The sequence below is a fragment of the Enhydra lutris genome, unplaced genomic scaffold (assembly GCF_002288905.1).
Source record: "Enhydra lutris kenyoni isolate GAN:26980312 unplaced genomic scaffold, ASM228890v2 scaffoldscaffold27, whole genome shotgun sequence".
In the NCBI taxonomy this organism is placed as follows: domain Eukaryota; kingdom Metazoa; phylum Chordata; class Mammalia; order Carnivora; family Mustelidae; genus Enhydra; species Enhydra lutris.
The window spans coordinates 14246435-14269946 of record NW_019154111.1 but is presented as its reverse complement, the minus strand read 5'-3'; the positions used below and the strand labels follow the sequence as shown (position 1 = coordinate 14269946).

The following is a 23512-nucleotide window of genomic DNA, read 5'->3' as shown; positions in this document are numbered from 1 at the left end:
GATTTGGCTGGCTCTACTTTCACTGTCAGAGCAGATCATTCCAGATGCCATTATGTAATTTTCTGTCGTGGGGTGTGTGTTTGTGTGGGCGCATGGTTTTGTTTTGTTTTTAAGTGGTGTTTAATGTCAAGCTAATAATAAACTGGGTATGTAGGCCTGGTTTTGTCATAATGGCCACGAGTTTGCTTATTTGTCCCTTATTCCCCTGAGAGGCGGAGAGCTCCCCCCTCCCCAAGTGATGCCTAATGTTGGAGGGGGCTCATCACAGCTGCCTAGAAAATGCCTCATGGCAACTGGCAGTTCCATTCTGAAGAGACAAAGATGATGACTGAAGAATCTTCTCTCTGATTGCTCTCGCAACCTCTCACTTGTCTCTCTGTGGCCTAAATTGAACCAATAGGAATGAATTTGCTGTTTCCGAACCACTTCCAGAAGTTGGTCTTTGCTTACCCACAATTCTTAGATTCTTGTGCTTTGGGGAGTGCCAGGTTCTTTAACACATTTATAATTCTGGGGGCCTTAAGTTACGTTAGGTTACTCTTGGGCTCTTGAAATTCGGAAAAAGAGAATTCATTAGTTGAACCTTTCTGTCTGGGTACTTTTCTTCAAAATTACATGACAGAATCACCCAGGGCAGTTAAAAAAAAACAGTGGTGCCCCATATTGAAAATCGAGGTACCCATATTTGTTCCTTTTCTTTTTTTATTAGATTTTATTTATTTGAGAGAACAAGCAGGGGAGGAGGGCAAGCATGGGTAGGGTGGGGGAGGGAGGGGTTTGAAGTAGACTCCTGCTGAGCCAAGGAGCCTGATACAGGGTTCCATCCCAGGATCTGGACTGAGCTGAAGGCAGACTGAGCCACCCAGGCTCTGCTCCCCCTCCCCCATTTGTTCTTTTCAAAATACTGTCCTTTACCCCTAGAGATTCCGGGTTTATTGGTTTGGCATAGGGCCTGGCATTGATATTTTGAATGGTGATTCTAATGTGCGGCCAGTATTAATAAGCACTATGAAAAGAAGTCTAGAGGAAACAGGAGTTCCAAAACCAACATTCTTCTCTATTCTCGGATAAGTATAGATACAGGTAATAGGAAGACTAAAACAAACTTTATAAATGTATTTTTTCTCAGATCAGTTTTGATCCCAGAACATTAGCCTTTTACCTCCACTAATTTCTGTCATACCAGCTCATTTAGAACAAGTACAGAGTGGCAGAGCAGTGAAGGGGCTAAGAGGGTAATGGTTATTTCTAGCTCTGCCTCCAGCATGTAGCGTGACCTTGGTAAGTCATTCACCCACCCTCTTTTCCTAAGGCCCTTATCTGGCCTTTTTTCAAGGAGAAAGAAACAAACGGCATGGCTAATATTCTTTAATCTCTTAGTATCTCTTTTTAGTAATCTAAAGTTTCTTTAAACCTCTTCTCAGATGCTTAAGAAAGAGAACTTCAGCTAGGGGTGTGTTGTGGGGTTAGAGAAGTCATAGCAGTGAATGAAGCCCGACGTTTTTCTTTCAGCTTTCCAGAAAGTCCAGCTACGGATTTTGGGATTTTGTTTCCTCCCCAGAACAAAAAACACCTTTATTAGTGACTGAAGATCGAAGAAGATAGAAGGGAAGAAGATTCATTTGCCTTTCCGGGCTTTGATTGTCCTAAGATAGAACTCTAGCTCCTTGCCCTCCAGCTCATAGCACCTGCTTAGTTAGCCACACTGGCCTGGTCTTGAAGCGATGCGCGCATGAAGCTTGCTGGAACTGCCCCTCCAGAAGACTGCTAATTTTGGCATTCTTCGTCCTTTCATCATATTTCTTAATTTTCCTTGATTGTTTTTTGTCTAAAATCTCTTCCTCCTCCAGAGTCGGCTAGGCCTCCTTCTTGTGGCCCAGGGGCAGTGCATGGTGGGATTCCTGCCACCATCTGCAAGGTGTGGGGAGGTGTGCCATCCATGAGCATGATGCCGTTCTTCACCAGGGCTTGGTGCTGACCAGGTCGTTGGCAGATGCATTGTCAACAGCATCAGTACTCCTTGTTTTACGGGCTCAACACTCAGAGCCCCAGGAGAAGTTGCCCACGTCCAGCCTCAAGGCATGGCGCTTCTTATTGCCTCCCCCTAACGCCGGCTGTGGGGGGGGGGGCAGCCTTAGTATGGCAGCGGGGTGTCCCGGCTCCTACTTCCTGCTCTCATGGCAGGGCTTTCTCTTGCCCCTGGTCTTGTGGCACTTATGCCGGTTGCCCTGAGAAATGCCTAGGGCTCTCCGTGTTGACTGTGAAAGAGCTAGCCAGGGATTTTTCCTTTTATGTAGCCCTTCCTCCCCAGGACTTTGATCATAAACACTAGATTTAGTTGGAAGTCTGTGGATTTGCAGAATCGGACTTTATTCCAAGTAGTTAACTCTTCGTTATCACTGCCAGTTGACTTAGTGGCCATTCACCACTGACATGACTTCAAGTTAAATTGTTTACCTAAAATAACAAGGCACAACATTGGAAAGAGCTTCAAATTTATTTTTATTTTTTTTATGATTTTATTTATTTATTTGACAGAGCACACAGGTACAAGCATGGGGAGCAGGAGAGGGAGAAGCAGACTCCCTGCTGAGCAGGGAGCCCATTGTGGGGTTCAGTCCCCGGACCCTGGGATCATAACCTGAACCAAAGGCAGGTGCTTAACCCACTGAGCCACCCAGGTGCCCCAAGAGCTTCGAATTTAGACCTCTAATATTCCTTTACCTCTCTCTGTAATTATCAAATTCATAGATTTCATCTAGTTGACAACTGTTTTGTTGTTGTTCTTAATTTTCTCCTTAAGAGGAAGTCTTTGGCAGTAGAAGGTATTGTTAGTATCTTTGTTGTTGGTGGCGGTGTTGCTAACTAACCCAAACTGTATCTTTTAAATACTTGTGGGGAACAAAGAAATTCAAGTATAATCTATTTGTTAGACTCAATAATTGCCAGTTATGGGGTTTATTAAAGATTCAAGTCAATAGTTAAATATTTAAGAAGCCCTAGAGTTCATTGTTTTCTTTTTTGGGGTATAGATTGATGCATCTGAAATTAATGATGTATGTTTTGATTGAGGCATAATTATTTGGCAGCCTTTAATCTATACTACTATCCTCAAATGATTTGCTTATATATTATTCTGATACCCTTCTAGATACAGCCACATTTATGACCCTGGCTTTTTTCTAGCATACCTTTCTATTTTTACGAACATGGCTTATGTTCAGCTGATATATACAGGTATGACAAACTCTAGCCAGTGCCATATGTTAAATATTTTGAATATTATCCGATTATAACACATAAGAATTTGCATTATGTTACCTGGTCTCAGAGAATCCTTCAAGACTTGTTTTCAGGGAGAGGTATCAGTCTTGTTGCACAGTAGCTTAGCAGAGAGGGGGAGAGTGGAGAACAAGAAGTATTCCTGTTTTGGTTTGGATTGTTTGAATTGGAACTATTTTCCATGACCTTGCCTATACTGATGAGCTTTGTGTGTTGAGAGGGTGCGGTTGAAAGTCCTTGCCTATAATGTATTCTCTCCACCCGAGCATCTACTTGGTGGCATTTGTTTCTCTAACTAGTGCACTACCCTAGGACAGAACCCTTAACAAGAAAGCAGAAGCCTCTGGTGGCTCTGTTTCTCCTAGTCAGAAACTTGTGGAAACTAGAGTAGGTCAGAGCCTCGCCCACCTGAGCCAGTCCCATGTTTTTCACCATATTTTATCTTTAGAGTATATGTTGAGGGCTTTTTTCACATTGATAGATTATGTTCAACAGTAAGACAGTGCTCATTGTGGATGAGAAGATAGTTCATTGGTATCAGCTCATGTCCTCTCTCAGACTGTAATCAGAATGTGGTTATTCTTTCTAGATTAAATTTGTTTCCTGGGCATAAAGTGTTAACAGTGCCTTCCCTTCAACACACATAGGTGCTCGCGCACACACACACACCCCCGCACTCAGAATTTAAAAAGAAGTAAAATCTGGCCAGTGTCAGGACTCCCTTTTCCATCTTACTGTCTTTAGGAAGTTATTTATTCCCAGATTCTGTTCTCTGCGATTTTGAGATGATCATTTCCTACCCATGACATAACTTGTATGTTACCCACTCTCTCTTTCTCCTGTAATAACAAAATTGCTGTGATAGCCATCCAGTCAATTTTTTAAGAAATCAGGTAATTCATTTCTAAATTGGAACTTGTTTCTTTCTAATCAGCCTTGTAATGTATTACAGATATCACTCTCAGCATTGGCTACAGGAGTGATTTAATGCCGGGTTTTAATGACTCCTTCATTAATCCTTGTATTCTGGGATTTATCACTCACTGGCCTTTGAACACTGGAAATGATGAAAACTTTGATTTCATGCATATTGGATAACACTGGCCTGTTGCCGCTGGAGCTGTGAATCTCGCCTCCGCAGTGGCGTGTGTGATTGAGAGCGCTGCGGATGGATGGCTGCTCTCCCAGGCCATACGCTGCTGCCGAAGGGGTGAGCTCGATGTCTTTATCAGCTCAGGGTGACCTCTTCCCAGGCTCGCTGGATTTGAAGAAGGAGTCTGCGCTGATAGCTTCATCTCCTGGACAGGTCTTGTGAAGTCAGGCTCACCTTTTCAGCTAGTTCCTGAAAAATGCTTGCATTGAGAACGTGTATCTTCATGGCTGCACATAGAACATTTTTTTTTCCTTCTAGTAAAATAGATTTTATAGTAGGGAAACATGTTTAAGACTGTGTAGTCCACCTCCCTCATTTTATGAACAAGGGGCTGAGTCCAGGAGGAGTGACGCAATTAGGCCAGTGTCAGTATAGTGAAAACCAAGAAGAGTGATCAGAAACACACAGCGCTTACTATTTGCCAGGCAGAACCTAAATATAGTCTTTTGTTCCTTACAACAGCTTCATGAGGTAACATTCATCTACAACAAGTCCAGTTTTCCATGTGACTTTTCTCTGTACTGCCTGCCTGCTGCCATCACAGAAATGACAGTGTTGGTGGCTTTCCTTACTCTTAATAGTAGCATTGTGAATGTTCTCAGAAGAGAGGGTCTCATTTATGTACTCTGGAGTCTTGTGGCTAGAAGTAATAACCCTACGTAAATACCAGGTGCAGGCCCCCCTGCCCACCGGTGCTCAGAAGAGAGGAAGTCTTCCTACCTTGAGTTTTCACAGATGCTCTCGTGTTACTGAGTGCTTCCTCAGTTAATTAATTTATTATTTTTAGTTTTTTAAAGATTTTATTTATTTATTTGACAGACAGAGATCACAAGTAGGCAGAGAGAGAGGGGGAAGCAGGCTCCCTGCAGAGCAGAGAGACGGATGCAGGGCTCCATCCCAGGACCCAGGGATCATGACCTGAGCCAAGGACAGAGGCTTTAACCCACTGAGCTACCCAGGTGCCCCAATTTTTTAAATTTATTTTTAAGACTGATTTTATTAGAGTGTGTGAGTGAACATGTGCCTAGTGACTGGGTGGGTGGTGATGGGCAGAGGGAGACAGAGACATAAACAGACTCTGGGCTGAGTGTGGAGTCTGACACAGGCCTTGATCTCACAACACTGAGATAACAATCTAAGCCGAAACCAAGAGTCATCTGCTCAACCAACTGTGCCACCCAGGCACCCCAGTTAGTTTATTTTGAACACATCAGTGAGCTTTCTAGAATCTCAGTCAGTGCTACATGAAGATCACATTGTGGAATCATTAAAAATGAGCCAAATTTTTTGCACAATGTAACACTTATTCTAGTGAGTATGTCTGCTTGACTGCAAGTGCTGGGAGTCATAGAAAGTGACTATTTATTTATTTATTTATTTTAAGCAGTCTCTGTGTCCAATGTGGGGCTTAAACTCAGAACTCTGAGGTAAGAAGAGTTGCATGCTTTATGACCAAGCCGGCCAAGTGCTCTAGGAAGTGACCTATTAAAGTGCTCTTTAAAAAGCAGTACTCAGAGGCAGGAGTGGACAAACCTTTTCGGTAAAGGACCAGATAGTAAATATTTCGGCTTTGAAAGCCATATGGTCTTATTGCAACTGTTTGGCTCTGCCTTTGACAGCCATAGACAATATGCAAACAAATGGACATCGCTATGTTCCAGTAAAACCTCATTGAAAACCAAACTATGAGTCTGCAACTCCAGTTCTCAGGACTCACACTATGGAGGAATGAATAGATACTTACAGAACAAGTGATAAAACCAGCCATCCAAATATTAGGAAAATGGGTACTTGTGACTTAAGGAAACGATTTCTGATAGCAACATTATATGTAGATTTCAAAACAGTTAATGTGTAAAAATTTTGGAAGAAGTTGAAAGAAAACGATCTGAGAAAGTGGCTGTGATGGGGCGCCTAGGTGGCTCAGTCAGTTGGGCATCTGCCTTCGGCTCTCGTCATGGTCGTAGGGTCCTGGGATCAAGCCCTCCATCGGGCTCCCCACTTGGCGGGGAGTCTGCTTCTCCCTCTGCCTGTTGCTCTGCCTGCTTGTGTTCTCTCGCTCCCTCTATCAAAATAAATAAATAAAATCTTTAACAGAAAAGAAAAGTGGCTGTGATGGTGGTGTACATTGTGTGTTGCATACACTTGTAGAGAGTGTAGCTTGAGAACAGCTGTTCCTGAAATGTGGTGTTTTAAACAATACCTCTAGGTTAATACATGTTTTAAATAAATACTTGATGATTTCACTTATATCCAAAGAGTTATATATTCAAAATGAACAAGAACATCTTCCCACATCCCCACTCCCAACCCCCGTCAGAAACCTGGTATTCCTTTAGGTGCAGGTCCATTTCTTGTAGTATTTTCTCTTGACCCTGGAAGCTCACTTTCTGAGGAAATGCTGGTTTTGGAAATTATTTGCAATACATTCTGATGGCTTTTCACTTCCTTCTAATTGAACTGTCTCTACTGGTCACTGGTGATAGGACAGTTCACTTCCTCTGTTTGGTGCCACAGGCAGCTGTCCCTCCTACTTGTTAGTGATGGTGCTCTTCTAGTTATTTGATCCTGTGAACATGTCCTTGATTTTCTAGGTGTCTGATTCCCATTTTTTGTTAAATGCTACCCTGGGTCTGTCTAGAACACCTGAATCTGTAAAACAGCAGAGTCTTTCCTGTTGGTATTGTATTGCTACTCATTTAATTTTCCGATTTCTTTCTTTTTGCTTTTCTCCCTCTGTCACTATCCCCAGATCAGTTCTGACCTAAACTTTCGTCTTCCTTTTGAAATTTTCAACCCAATCTAATTCAGGGAGGCACTGCCCCACACAGTGGTTTTGCCAGTCTCCTGGAGACAGATTTTCTTTTTGTTCAGTATGCCCCTTTTCAGATGCATCTGGTGTAACAGCTGTATTCCCACTCCTGAATAAAATATTTTAGGAAAGTGTCTCATGGTAAAGCACCTGGACTTTTAGCAAGATTGGGGGTAAACTCCAGACCAGATCCATCACCAGCAGGGTGGGAGGACCAGTTTTTATGGGGTGGGGATAAGACCACATGAATGAGGATATGACTGAACTGGTGTTGTAAGAGTGCCATTTGTATCAATTAAGTGTAAGGGATTAGATAATCTGTCATTATGCTAATTCTGCCTAACAGATGGTGGAAAGTTCTGCATCTCAACAGCAGTATTCACTGTGGGGGAAATTAGCTTGCACCCAGATCAGCAGTCAGGTGGGAATTCCATTGAAAGAGAGACAGTACTGGTGATTACATTAGTGTGTCCCTCTAAGGACATCCACACATGTGCTGGCTTTCTTGAGTATCTCTGGAGTTTACTTATTCTTGCCCATTGCCCTTTCTAAGTTACCAGACCTCTTTACTCTTGTCTATAAAGAATTGGAGGTGATTTCTCTCCATTTGGTTAATTTAGGAAGATCAAGATTAGAAGTAGGTTAGGTAAATGTGGCTCAAAGCAGTAGCATATTGCATATTTCTTCAGAGAAAAGATGCCATACAGCTGTTGAAAACATTGTTGATTATCAGCCTTTAGAAATGAACTTCAGAGGTGAAATGAGAAGCAGGAAAATGGATATGCTCTAAGTGACATAACGTGCCTTTGATATGTTTGTATTTAAGAGATTAAGTCCTTTGGCCTCATATTCTCGAAGGGTCAGTCTTGATCCTGGTATTTTTTTTTCTGTGAATGGCTTCCCTTCGGTATTTTATTAATGCAGAGCTTCACCTATCCCCTGAATGGTGATGATTATCAACTCTATTTTTCTTTGCTTTTCTCTTCTAACTTACTACACACTTGCTTTCCATTACTATTTGTGCATCCTTCTCTCATCTCAAAGCTAGTATGTTTAATACTAATATTGATTTGGGGCGCCTGAGTGGCTCAGTGGGTTAAAGCCTCTGCCTTCGGCTCAGGTCATGATCCCAGGGTCCTGGAATCAAGCCCCACATCGGGCTCTCTGCTCAGCAGGGGGCCTGCTTCCTCCTATCTCTGACTGCCTCTCTGCCTACTTGTAATCTCTGTCTGTCAAATAAATAAATAAAATCTTTAAAAAAAAATACTAATATTGATTTAAAGTGGTGGCTTTCAAACTTGTGTGCCCTGGAATCACCTGTGTAGCTTATTCAAAGGCACCCTGGGCAATGGAGTAGACCCCACTTTTGTAAGTCTTCACTGACTGACTTTATTCCTTTTCATACCAGCTTGTGACATAGTGAGCTTGGATAGAAGCCAAGATTCTAGACTATAAGATCATTTTGAAGAGTTGTCCAGGTTGATCAGACAGCTGTCAGAATTGATCACTGTTCATACAGAGTATAGTTCCAGATGTGCTTTAAATAGGCATGGTCATTGAGATTTAATGGGTCGGTAAATTGGATTATGCGCCATCATTCCAGAAACAGAGCAAACATTTTGGACTGGAATGCCTACAAGTCGGGGGCAAGGCAGGGAAAAGCCATCCACAGCTTTAGTTCCCACCAGGAGCTAAAATAACTGAGGATGTTTGATCCTGCCTTCGTGTCTCTGGAGATCTTGGGAGAAGCAGTTTAATTAGGAAGGGGTGGTGGATTTGTTGATTTGCTAACAAATTCCCTCATGGATTCTTCACTGTTCCTTTTGCTGTCATTCCACTCCATGTAGTCCACGGCTCAGACCTCAGTGAGTTCAGTAGCCTTCTCCATCAGCCTTTCCGCATCTGTCCCATCTCCAGGTCTTCCACCGCACCGCTGCTGCTTAATTCCCCCTAAGTGCTGTTTTCATGTTACTTTGCCACAAGAGCTATTTCAGATTTTCATAGCCATATTCAGTTAAGCCCCCTACTCTCTACTTCTCTCCCCTCATTCTCAGCAGACAGCCTCATCTCCTGCTTTCTGGAAAAAATATGGGCATATCTAGAAAACACCTTCTCGCAGCTCCACACTTGCCTGTCCCCTGCTTCCTTTTCTTATCTCCTGCCTTTCCATCTCCATGGAAGATTTCAGCCTCTTTCTTTCCAAACTCATTTTTCTACATACCTGCTCTAAATTCTCTCCTTTGATCTTCAGGGGATTTTGTGCCATCAGTTATCCCTTTTCTTTTTAACTAACTTCTGAAAATTACTCTCCAGTCTTCTCTCTTTATTGTAGCTACTTTTCTTCTTCTTGCCTTCTCTTCACAGCCAAGTTAATTAAAAAAGTTAAAAGAAGTTTTAATTCTGTCTCCATTTGCTCTTCGTTCCTTTACCATCTGCTTTGACCCCTCCACATCATTGAAGCTGTGCTTACCTAAGAGACCAGTGCTTCCCTTAAGGACACTTCTCAATCCTTGCTTATATTTGATCTCTGTACTATGTAAAACTTACCACCATCTTTTTTGACTCTTTTTCTCTTTTCTTTTAGTGTGGTATACTTGACAGGATTTCCTTCTACAGCTCTGCTTACTTCTCTTCAGTCTGCTTTTGAGTGCTCCTTAAATATTTGTGCTTCCCAGGCTTCCGTCTTATCCGTCTTTTTACCCCACCTCAGTCTCCATGGGTGATCTCATTCATCGCATTGCTTCCGTTTTCAGGTAGATGTTGCTGATTCCCAGACCTAGGTCTCTAACCCAATTCTTTCTTTCAGGCTCTCCCCACCAGCATATCCAGGTACTGCCTGCGCCTCACTTCTGAGATACCAGAGTACAATATGGCTAAAACTGAGCTCATGTTCTCCCCTGTAGGAAGCTATTCCTTCTCTTGAACGATCCCACATCTTGATTGATAGTGCCACCATTTAGTCAGTCTTCTGTTCCACCAATCTAGTGTCATCTTTCTCTCTCCCCTCTCACTCTCCATACCTGATTATCTGCTGGTCTCTATCAAGTTCATTCCAGCCTTTTTCTCCTCACTGCCCGGTTTGTGCCATCTCCTTACTGGTCCTAACTCCCTGCTGATCCATTTTTCACACTATTGCTGCAATTGGCTTTCTGATACACAAATCTGATAGTTATTCTACTGCTTAAAAGTCTTCATTAATCATCCACAGCCTCTAGAATTAATACAAACCCATGATCTGGCCCTTGCTTACCTCTCCATGTTTATATTTAACATTCCCTGGCTCTCATCCATCATTTCTGTAAAAAACAAAAACAGCTTAAACTCACTATTCTTGAAGTCATTCTGCTCTTTCTATCTGGAACATAACTTTGCTTCTAGATAGCTCCTACTCATCTGTCAGCAATTCACATCGTAGGGAGGCTTTACCTTAGGAATCCTGCTCCAACAAGACCCTGACCGGGCGTCTGTGTCTGTGCTTCATCAGCACCCTGCGCTTACCGTAAGGTTCGCTGCACTTACAGCATTAGGTCATGAGTCTCGCTTTTTTTTACTCCCAGTGAGTACTATAGTTTTTCCCACCTACAGGGTCTTTGAGAGAACCAATGCTCAGATACCTTCCATAACTCCTTTCCAGACTTACCTGGCCTATACCTGAAATGCAGGTGTTCTCTGCCTCACATGAACCCATTGAGAATTTTAGCTTTGTCTGGGGCCCTAGAGGTTCTTCACTTTAGGCCCCTTGGTATGATAGCACAGAAAAATGGGACTTAAAAGATAAATGTCTTTTGTCAGGTTTGTTCTAATTAAAGTCAGAATTGGTCTCATGATTGCAAATCTGAATGAAATGCAGCTTCATTTATATGTAATAATAAATTGCACCTTGTCCTTAGGCCAGATGAACATAACGTGTTTGTTTTACTTTTCTACTTTGGTTTATGTTTTGTTTGTTTGTTTGTTTTTCCTTTTTCTTTTCCCTTTCTGGTCTCTTCAGCAGGTTAATTCTTTAGTGCACGATATACCAGGTACTGTTGGCACTGGGCATAAAGTAATGAATACTATAGAGAGAAATCTGTCTTTAGGTGGAAATTTATATTCCAGTGGTGGCAAACAAATAAACAAAATATGTAGAACTATGTAGATGGTCAAATGCTGTAGAGAAAATAAAGCTAAGGAAGGATAGAGGAGGTATTCCAGGGTTGGAAGGAGACACATTTTCAGTAGGTTCTTGGGCCCCACTGATAAGGGGACAGGCGCAAAGGCCTGAATGAAGTGAAGGAACAAGTGGTTTGAAAGCAAAGAGAACAGCAGGAACAAAGGTCTTGTAGTGCAAGTGTGCCCGGATAAAAAGAATGCCTTGTGGCCGGAGCAGGGGAAGCCAGGATGGGGGCAGTGAGAGATGAGGTCAGTAAGGCCAGAAAGGGGGATAGCTGACCAGAGAGATTCTTGTAAGCCACTCCAAGTATTTGGCTTTTACCCTGAATGAGATAGGAGCCATTGTGGAGTTTTGAGCAGAGGAGTAAGAGCGAGTTTTATTGACTTTACTCTTAAGGATTATTCTGGATGAGGATTATTCTGATTGAGAATAGAGTTTGGAATCTTTGGTGCTTTTGTTTTCTTTTTAGTAAGCTCAAGTTCTATTGACTTTTTCTTTTTGAACTTTTATTTTGAAGTCATTGTAGAGTCACAGAAGTTGGAAAAGTGTACAGTGGTCCATCCCATATACCTTCTAGCCAGTTCCCCCCAATGGTTGTAACAATATAATTATAGTAAAATATCAAAGTCAGGAATGTGGCATTGGTGCAGTCTGTGTGTCAGCACGTGTATCTCATGTGTAGATTTATCACATGTATAGATTCCTGTGCCCACCATCATTATCAAGACAGAAAACTATTAGTCATCAGAGGGGTGTCCCTTGTGCTACTACCACACCTTTCCCCTCCCAACATCCATGACAACCATTAATCCATTTTCCATCTCTATCATTTCATCATCTCAAAACATTGTATAAATGGAATCTTACAGTGTGTGATCCATTGAAGTTGACCTTTTTCATTTAGCATAATGCCTTTGAGATCCATCTGAGTTGTGTGTAGCAATAATTTTCCCAGTCTTTATATGGAAGTGGAGGGAGGTCATCATGGTGGAAAGGTGCTTGTTTTATGACTTGAGATCTGAATTCTAATCCAGGTCAGTCACTAAATAGTTTGCTAATCTGAGATTCAGAGACATTACAGTTAGTAAGATGAGAGAATTGGAGTAGAACACTAAGACCCTTTCAGCTCTAAACTCTCTGATTATAATGAATGAAGTATTTCTGATATTTCCTTATAGTCTATAATAATGAAGTCTGCCTCTCTCGTTAATATTTACTGTGCAGTAATCTTATAGTCTCATAAGGACTACTTAAGAAACAGCTCATAATTGTTTTATTGACATGTTGCTGCTACTTATATTACTCAAGTGTAAGCTTGACAGGCCAAAATAGTACTTGGCAAACTGTAAATGTAAAGGTGAGTCTTTGATTTTTTTTTTTTCACTATGTTCAGTGTTAAGATCAGAAGTAAACCTCCTACTCTACCTAGTGAGCATCAGAGATTCAAGAAATCTAATAAATTCCTGTTAAATGTCAGTTTTACTCTTAAATCGGTTCTTCGAACACATTTCTACTAGTGAGTAAAGGCAGTTTCTTGCCACTGGAAAAAATACTTAGCCAAAGTATAAGGACCTAGCCAGTGAAGAATCCAAAATTGGTCTTTAGTTTCCTTGGTAGAAAATATACTGTATACATATATACTTTTTTTTTTTTTTAAAGATTTTATTTATTTATTTATTTGACAGACAGAGATCACAAGTAGGTGGAGAGGCAGGCAGAGAGAGAGAGAGGAGGAAGCAGGCTCCCCGCGGAGCAGAGAGCCCGATGTGGGGCTCGATCCCAGAACCCTGGGATCATGACCTGAGCCGAAGGCAGAGGCTTTAATCCACTGAGCCACCCAGGCGCCCTACATATATACTTTTATTCGCTCATCCCTCTGTCCTCTTTTTTTAATGCTCCAGAATATTTGAGTAATGCATTATATCTTTTTTTTTTTTAAGATTTTATTTATTTGACAGAGATCACAAGTAGACAGAGAGGCAGGCAGAGAGAGAGAAGGGGGGAAGCAGGCTCCCCGCTGAGCAGAGAGCCCGATTTGGGACTCAATCCCAGGACCCTGAGATCACGACCCTAGCCGAAGGCAGCGGCTTAACCCACTGAGCCACCCAGGCGCCCCATGGGTAGTGCATTATATCTTAAAGAAATAGTAGACATTAAACAGTTGAATAGAATAAATACCTGTCAAGAATAAGTAAATATTTGTCAAGAATAAATAAATTTGTCAAGCATCCTGGCCTCCCACCCTTTTCCACCATTTTTTGGTGTGCACAGAAAGGATAGGGCTCTTATAGTCCCTAGTAGAAGGATTGGAAGAAATTGTGCCTGCTGCCACAATAGTCTACAAACCATAACCAGAAATGTATATAAATATACCTTAGTGTTTGTATACTTACTGAAACCATACATAATCTACTTTGCCTTGAATATTATCAGCTAGTGCTATATAAAAATACTGGCAGAAAGATGAAGGTATTACCAAATATGTATGACTACTGATCAGTAACTGCTAGTTCATTTTTAAATTATGTTCAAGCTCACATATTCTAATCTATTTTGTAGAGCATTTAGATCTATTCCCATATTTTATAGATACAGAAACTGGTACAGGCTTAGCTCCTTCACAAGTTTAAACCGCCGGAGAGCTGGGGTAAGAACTGAGATCCTCTGCCCTGAATCACTGCTCTGTGCCATGAGTTCCCTAGGAAACAAGCTCATCATTGCCGTCTGTGGCCACAGAGGGCTGGAGCAAGTGGGAAACATTAAGCAGCTTTCACTGTTGAAGAGTAACTATAAATGCTCTGTGTAATTTCTCTCTTGTCGGATGAAGGAGAATTGATCAACATTTATTCTTAACATTTCTTTTTTATCGTATTCTTTTGTTTTACTGTGTTACTCTTATATTAAGATACAATTTTATCTTAAACCGGCTCCACACCCACCATGGAGCCCAACGCAGAGCTCGATCTCAGCACCCTGAGATCATGACCTGAGCCGAAATCAAGAGTCAGGTGCTCAGCCAACTAAGCCATCCAGGTGCCCCCTATGTTATATAGAATTTTTAAAGTACAGCAGTGCCATAAAGGAAAAGAGGCTGAGAATCTGAAGGATCTTAGTTAGATGCCCATTGTAATGGTGTCACTCTCTGTGTTTCTTTAGACAACCCATTTAAACATGTTCAATTTCTCTCTGGGTCTGTCTGCATCTGCATATGGAGGTTATTGGCTTGGTTTATCTCTTTGGGCATTTTTTGCTCAAAAATTCCATGACTCAGTTATTACTTTGTTTTCATCCAGTGCCCACAGAACCCCTTGGGAACTTGAGTGAAATCAATCAGCTAGCCAATAAATATTTATTGAGTGCCTACTAGGTGTTTGGCACTTAGATAAGATATATATACAAAGGGAGATAATAAGATACAGCAGTACAAGACGAGTGCAAAAGGAGCAGCACAGCCAACAGTATAGAGAGCAGGAGAGTGCAAGGTGCTTGCTTGGTAGTGAAATGGGCTGAGATTGAGCAGAAAATTGAGAGGAGATTAATGGACTAGGTTTAGAGAGGCAGATGAGGCTCTGTTGCAGAATACCTTTAATAGTCTGTTACCCTATAATTTGTGGTACTGCTTAGCCAAAGGAAAACTGATATTGGAATAAAAAATTGGGCTTCTAATCATGGCTCTGCCACATAGAAACAGGATTGCTTATGGTAAGTCTGAATTGTTTACTGTTTGTACATACCGCTGTGTGCGTTGCAGGCAGGAGCAGGTTAATGTGTTAAATGCCTGTCCTGTAGTAAACTCACAATAGATGGTCATTAAATCTGAAATTACCTTTTGAGTGAAAATCAAAGAAATTGTTCTGTCATCTGATGTTTACAGCATGGGGCTTGGGTAAGGTGATTAGCAAGATCCTTTTTATCACTGAAATGCCAAATCTCTGCGTAGCTTTTCTTGGTTCTAGCTATCACTCGTGACCTTTAGAAACTTTCAGTGCCTCACGTTTCTCATCTGTAAAATAGGGATGATAAGCGTTCCTAATTCCTCAGGATTTTGTAACCATTAAGTGGATTTAATAACTATGTAAAGCACGTAGAATAGTTCTTTAAAAGGTCAGTCTTCCCTCCTTCCCTCTAACCATTTTCTTTCTCCTAACCCTAACCCTCTCCCCCTCCTCCCTTCTCTCCCTCCCCCCCGAAAACCCCCCTTCCTTCTCCACCCCCTTCCTCTCTCTTTCCCCTCCATCATCATTTCCATATATGATAACTTAGTATTGTCTCCATATTGGAAAAGTTCTCCGATTGTGGTGGGTTTGAGAATGAGGATCGCTCTCGAGGCCGGTGCTTTAAGGGGCCTTGACTGACTGTGTTTAGAATCTGTGGGCATTGCAAGGAAACCGGGGAGGGGGAGGCTGTCGTAAGTAGTCAGGTGAGAGGCAGTGAGAGCCACAACCGGGAAAAAGAAAAGAAAGCATTGATGAGAGAAACACTGGAAATTTGAGTCAAAGTTTTGACAACTAATTTTATGTGGAAATATTAGACATCAGGCCTGGGTGACTGGGAGGATGATGGCCCTACGGTTAGAGTTAGAGACCTTAGGAGAATGAGCTGATTTAGTAGGTTTTAGAAACACTTAATCTGGGGAAGGGAGTTTTATTTTTGAAATGCTGAGTCTTACATGGCGATGAATCATGTGAATTCACATGTCCTGCAAATAGTTGGAAACGTAACTGCGTGGCGTATTTAGCATTGAGGGGACCAACTCAGCTGGGTTGGGAGTACCTATTTGTTAGACAGTTTACTTTCTTCAAGCTGGATCCAGTTTTTAATTGCTTAGTTGTTTTCTGAAGGATCTCTTTGTGTCCTGGGAAAGAAGCATGTTTGTCTAAAAGATGGATTGTCACTGTGGGTACATACTCTACGTTCTGTCCTGGAGTATAAGGGAGATTCAGAAAAGTCCATGCAGTTTCTGTCTATGAAACAGATATTTTTTTTTTTGTTCACTATTTCTCTTCTATCTTATTTTGAGGGTTGGAGATTGGGGGAAATCTCAGGTATTTGAAAGTGGACATCATTTTATTGCCACTTGTATTTAATATGGCCCTCCTGCTTCATCCAGTGTTCCTCACTGTCCTGACTATCTCAGATATGACTGGTAAGTGCAGTGAGACTCAGAGGAGCTGGCATAATAGAGCGTAATACCACAGATATCCTTGTCTTAGAAAGCCATATCCATGATATTGCTGAATAAATGAAACTGTCGTGTAAGAGGTGGCAATAAGATTACAGCACTGCAGAAATCCCAGGGGCAGAATAAAATTGTCTATTTAGTAAGCATAACTATTTTATATAACTATTTGATGTTACACTTCTTCCCCCTCCTTTTCTAAATCACTTTGACCTATATTTTTCAGCACTATTCTCTCCAGTAGTCAGAGTTATATAGCAGGTTAGATGTTTAATTCTGCTGCTTCCAAGTATATTTCCATCTTATTTTCCTCCCTGTTAGTTGTTCTTTCAGGAGATCAAGAGTAGGTGTGACCTCACGTGGGGCGTGAGTGGAAGAAGGTAATGGGTAGGATATGGCTCAGAGACACCTCGGAGTATAAAATGAGCTATTCTGGACAGGTTGAATATGAAGTGACTTCTCTTCATCACCCACTTGTGAAAGCCTGGTCTCTAGATATCTTTGCTTTTATTTCTTTCCTTCCTAAACTCAAGATTACTGTTGGTTGCTCAGTGGGATATGGCCTCTGAAGCTAGAGATGCTTTTGTCAGTGCCCAGGAGTAAGCCTGTTATCAATAATGAAGTTTTGATAGATGTGTGCTGTGGGGATTCAAGGATTTATCTGTCAACAAAGCAGTCATTTATTCATTGAATTTTTTTTCTTTTTCTCGCCCCTCCATCTTCCCTTTCTCCTTCCTTCCCTCCTTCTTTCCCTCCCTCCTTTCTTCCTTTTTTCTTCCTTTCTTCATTTCTGCCAGTCTACTAGTTTATGGGTCTCCTTTGGTTTCATTCGAATGTTGTATCCTTTCAGGTTCTTCAAATTGAAGTCAGTCTCCATCATTCTTCATTCTTCCCCTGCATATTCCCCTCCTGCTGAGGAAGAATGATTAGAATTCATTAAATTAAAAAGAGAAGACAGAGTCGTAGTTCCAAGAGTTCTTGACTTTCCTACCTCAACTCCAGTCTCTAGAAAATGCTCTCATTGACAGAACAGTTGTGTTTAGAACCTGTACATCTTCTGGATGATCATTAAATGTGAACTGAAACCTACTGGAGAGTTTTGTTCAAAAGAATGGGATTTCTTGTTTTTGTTTTGTTGCTTCTAATGTTCAGATCAGTCTCATTCCATACTTGCCCGTTCTTGAGTCTGACTTTCTGGGTTCATGCTTCTCTGTGGGTCACACTGTGTCTTGTGCTCCACGTAACTACAGCTGGGTTGGTGGGTCTAAGTGTCAGGAACAAGGATGTCCTCTCCAAAAACTCCAGGTGCCTTAATGCACCCCTTGGTAACCATTGCTTTTCTCCCTTATTTCACCCTAGTCTCTGACTGAGCCTTTTTAGGGACATCAAGGCATTTGAATCTTCTTTGTTTTCAGTTTGTGTCATGAATTCTGGGAAAGTCTCTAGCCACTGTTCAGATCCTTTGGTGGTCATCCTGGTGATAGGACTTATTAAATGAAAAAAAAAGGAGCCTTTAAAGGTTAAAAGATTTTTTAAAAATCCATCTTAGTTATTTTTAGAATTACATTATTTCAAAGGGGGAGTGAAAAAAATAGGGAATGTGTATGGTAGGAGAGAGATTCAGTAAATCTGTAAAGGATGGTGTGTGCCACCTCAGATGTTGCTAATTACTGATGCTTCTAAAACAATCTCCTGTCTGCATATGCCACTCGGTTATGTGGGAAGTGCCTCTTGAATGTGTTTTAAGAAAAAAGTGGGGGGGGCATTATTGTTCTGGATTCATGGGACCTCAGTCAGTGGAGATTGGAGGATAAAGACACTGGGTGGGAGGGGCAATGTGTTATCCTCTGAGTCATCACCATACTGGGTTCTGGAAGTTAACCTGTTGCTCCCTAAGACATTTTCCTGGCTTGAGGCCTAGCTAAAAACCAGTAACATGATGAAAGAGACCTGTTCATTGCCCATTGTCTATAGATGCCTCTCATATAAAATTTCACTCTCTGCCCCTTATAGCCTATTTTGTCAGCCTGTAAAAACCAAGTCTGTCTCAAGCCTGGAATTGTCGGGTTCCTGCCTCAAAGGGCGTGGATATTAGAGGTCTTAGTGTGAACTTGTAAAGAAGATCTAAAGGGAGCCTAGCTTTTGGGTCTGTTAGCTGTTAATCATTTTCCCCACTTCTGCTCTTTCTTTTAGAGTGGAGAGCCAACCATCTGAGTATAGGTAGACCTAATATTCTAAAGAAAATAGCTTTCTAGTTCTTGCTGCTTTCTACCTTCTTATCAAATCCTATGGTGACCTTTCTCTCCTTGCTTTTCTCTTACCTTTTTGCGAAGAAAGACCTCAGTACCCTGTGGCTTCTCTGGTTCAGCCCCACAGTAGAACATCCATGTATAGCCGAGGAAAAGTGAGATGAGCCATCTGGTATGGTAGAAATCAATATTGGAACCCTGTCAGCTGGGGATCTCCATCTCTGCACTTGTGAGGAAGCCTGTCTTTATGGCAGAGGTACAGCCAATGTGAAAAGGATGTGAAGGCAGTTTTCTGGCTTTAAGACATTGGAGTCTTTGAGGGTCATGGGTGACAGAGGGCCAGGCTACATGCCTGATGTCTTGTCATGTCCACGTTCTCTCAGTGAATAGCCATGGGGTGCATGTTGTGCTTAGTTTATGAAATTTGACTACAGGGCCTTGAAGTTATTGTAGAGACATTGTATGGAACATGTATGTGTTGGGGATGCATGTGCACGTATGAGAGATGAACCTCTGATCCAGACGCTGTGACTTCTATGAATGAATTAAGCTGTTAATTATCTTTCAACCCTCTCTTTTGCCTCAACTGGACTATAGATAGAGGCATTTCTTTTTAGGCTTACATTATTCTGAATGTGTCCATGTCTATGTTTGCCTTGAGGAAAATATTCTGCTTTTGCAGTCTCCATGGACACTTCAGTGGCTGATAAAATGTAGATGTTTTCTAAGTGGAAGCTGTTGAGCTCAAACAGCTAGATGAAGCTCTGTGAGCCCAAGCCTTTGAGTTATCTATTATCCCAGTCACATGGAGGATGAGAGGGGGTGTGTAGGCATGGGCACAAGTGTGTGAGTTATGGAATTACTCTCTGTGCCCACTTTTGAAATACTTATCTATGTAACCCAGGTTCTGTTTTATCAGGTTATGCATTCTCTTTAAGTGAGCTCTACTGTTAGGACCAAATCATGGAAGTCACAAAATGTATGAGTGAGTGAGTGAGTATATGTGTGTATATAGTAAAGGTTTTCCTATAAGTAAAACTATTAAGGATAGTGGAAGCCAGGTTTCTGTCAGAAAGGAAAGTACAAATATAGAAAAGAAGAAAATGAAAATGAACCCTATAGTGTTGGAGTGGGATTGTGGGTATCTTCGTGAACTCATGGTATATTGGTTCAGGTTTTCTAAAAAGCTGATGCCAAGACAGAATTAGACATGAAAGAGATTAATTGGGGAAAACCCTTGGGTGGGAAAATGGAAAGGGAACTGCAAGAGGCTGGGAGTGCCATCAGACTGCAGTGCAATCCTAATCTCTTTTGCAAAAGGTGGGAGGAAAGGGAGGTTGAATTGGAAAAGTCTCAGCTGCCCAAGTTTTAAGAGAATTACCGCAAAGCCAACAAGGAGTCCTCAAGCCAGAGTTGCCATCAGAGGAGTCCCACATCTCTCAGCAATAGGCCTGCCTTAGTATCTGCTGTGCTCCGGCAAGAAGCAGCTGGTGGGAAGCATAGCCTTGGCTGAAACAGTGATGGATTTCAGAGCACAGCAGCTGGGACTGTCAGTCAATTACACTTCCTGCAGTCAGAGATCTGAGAGGCACATTTTCATGACTGCCGCACATGGTTTTCAGTAGTTATAGATTGATATAGAAATAAACGTATAGAAATAAAGATGTAAATGTGGGCTATTCAGATAAATGGCTAATTTCAGAGCTGCAGAAAACCGTACAAGATAAGCCTGGAACATGTTGTTATACCAGAAAGCAAGGAAGTGCTCAAGGAATGATGCGGGTTGGGGGCAAGTCCACTGGAAACAGAAACCAGCTTGACATGACTCCCATTGGCCAAATTGGGAACAATTTCAGTATCACAACAAATAATGATTGTTGTGGATTATGACTTTAAATAAAATGACATTCCATGACCTTATAATGCTATAATTAAATAAATGAATAACTTGGGAATTTGAGGGATGAAAATCAACGTAATTCAAAGGGTCTTCTTGGAAAATACCTATCCGTCATAAAGAGGAAAAGAGTAACTTTACAGTGGAGAAACCTGATAGACACTACCCGAATGAAGAGATCGAAGTGAACCGTACATCCATCACTTCTATGGTATTCCTGCCAAAGATGCATAACTTGCATCTGATCACAAAGAAACATCAGACAAGCCAAAGTAACTGGCCTGCACTCCTCAGAAGCGTCAAGGCCGTGGGGTAGCCTAAGACAAGACTGTGGAACTGTTCTAGACTAAGGAAATGTGGATCCTTTTTTCCCCTAAGTATTCTATTGGAATAATTGGCAAAATTTAACTAGTAAATTTGTGGATCAGATGGTAGTAATGTGGTCTTATTGGTATCGTGGTTCTACTCATTATTTTTTGATTTTGTAAGAAAATATCCTGGTTTATAGGAAATGCACACTAAAGGTTTTGATGGTGAGGGTATAACAGGTGGGTTACTCCCTGGAAGACGGATCAAGGAAGGATGGCCTGTTCTTTGTTACATACAGTATGTCCAACTTTCTTTAAGTTTGTTTCAAAATTAATACCAGTTAAGTAATCAGGGTAATCTTAGACAGTTATCTGACCTATCAGTATGTTGCTATTCCAGTCTTGGGGTAGGGGTTAGGAGTGGGGAAGGCAGGCAAAATTGTGACCAGTTATAAACAACTATAATTCAAACCTACTTTTTAAGGATGCTCTTCTCATGTATAGGCATAGAACACCTGTTGACCATGTTGGCAGAATATACTACCGCATGGTTTCGGAGGTATCGTATAACGGGAAAGTGTAAGCTTTTTGCAACCTGCTGGCTGGGGTAACAAATGGACAGGGAAGATGTCAACTACATGCAGATCTTTTGAGAAGGCCTGTATATGAGGCCTAAGCTGTTTGTGTTTGTATCAGGAACACCTGATCCTGCCTGATGGCAACGGTTCACTTTTACCAGAATCTAAATTTCTCTTAGTTTTGGAGAAGCATTTCAATCCCCGCACTAATTCTTTGTGTTTCTAGCTGATACCGAGAGATGATTTCCTGTTAGACTTCCAAGGCTGTTAGGTCCTTTTTTGTATGCTGATTGTGAATTATCCATTTGAGCCAGACGTGTGTAATTGGAGTAGCATTACTGATACACTCAAGAAAGCAGAACTTATAAATTTGTCTAAAGCAGCCTAATGCCATAGCACATAATTTAATGTTCTCTTTTATTCACCGGGCAACTGATCAGTACACCCCTGTAGGGTTTGGAGCCATCTTTGGCCAAGGGAAAAATCTCCTGACCTTTCATTAGTAGCCAAAAGAAATGAATGAGAGAGTCAAGTACATGGATCTGGGCTAATTGCAATTTCTTCTCTCTCCCTTTCATTCTCTTTAAATTCAAATTTTAGATAACAGGGAGGGGAAAAACAAAAGCTGTTAAGGCACGTAAAAAGCTTTTGTCCTTGATTCTATGCTGGCCAAGCTTGGTTAATAGTTGCTTAGGATAGTAATGTTCCAGGGCTATATTTCCAAAACGATTGGGTGTTCTTCTGATACTCCAAAGAGTATCTCAAAATTTTCAAGATGTATTAAAACAAAATTAAAGGGATGTACTGTGATTTTGCTGCATTTAGTAATTATCCTAAATAAACTAAGTGCATTCAGAAAATAGGTACTGCCTACTTTATGTCAGCTTTTGAGCTAGGCACTTCAGTGCAGAAAGATGCAGCCCTGGCCCTCTCAGACGTCATAGTTTAGAAAGGAAGACAGTCAATTAATAATTTTAAGATGGTGTGATGAATCCTCACCGGGGAAATATACACCAAGAAGAAAATACATGTGATGTTTTCACATGCCTGGCTTGTAGTAAACACCCAGTAATGACAGCTGGTATTTTTTCATGTGGTTTTACTCTGCTCACTGCTCACTAAGCACCAGCACCACTGTTCCTCCAGGAGAAATCTGTAATTAGGGGTAAGAAGTGAAGAGAACTTGGCTTATGCTCTAAGCTCTGGAGAGCTAAGGGGGAGGCTGGTAGTGGGCAGGTTGTGGAGTGGGAATTTGAGGCCTTATCTGCTTTGTCTAATAATGTCTGTTGGCTGACAGGATACAGAAGGGAAGGATTGTGCCCTTGGTTCTCTGCTGGCCTTGTAGGTACTCAGTTCAGTTCTGGGAATTGATTTGAGCAGTATTAACAGGGGTGGATCATTAAACGTTTGTGCTGTTTTGCTTCGCTTTCTCTATCTTTTCATGTTGAGGCTTATTTGTGTGAATCTTTTCTTGCCTGCTCAGTCATTCCAGCTTTCTCCTCCAGACCCCCTGTTTTGACTGTAAAATGTCAGCATGCAGAAGTTCAAAATGCAGTAACGAATATGTCTTTGTTCTTCGGGCATTTCCAATCACCCTGGGGCGGGTAGCGCTGTCCCCCAGTCTCCTTTCTGACCTGTGCTGGGTGGAGCTGCTCTCCTGCCCTCCTGGGGCTTCTTGGTAACACCCTTAAATTCGCTCCGTTTCTCAATACCTGCCACTGCTGGTTCGGGGCTGTTGGCATTCTCCACGCTGCCAAACAACTCTGTGATCATGACAGCGTTTGCCGGCACGCTTCTGTGGTGACTCAGGAGACGGGGAGGCCAGCAAAGCAGCCTCTTTGTGGGAGTGGATTTTGAGAAGTGCTAATTCCGTGGCTGTTTGGAGATATTAATATCGTGCT

At 41.7% G+C, this 23512-nt stretch overlaps 1 protein-coding gene and 1 pseudogene across 1 annotated transcript in view; one reads left to right on the top strand and one right to left on the bottom strand.

The window, feature by feature from the left end:
• The window catches only part of LOC111152030 (staphylococcal nuclease and tudor domain containing 1), a 413353-nt gene that overhangs the window by 195785 nt on the left and 194056 nt on the right, over nt 1-23512 (top strand). The window lies entirely within an intron of this gene.
• On the bottom strand, nt 1619-23384 carry LOC111151872 (annotated as a pseudogene).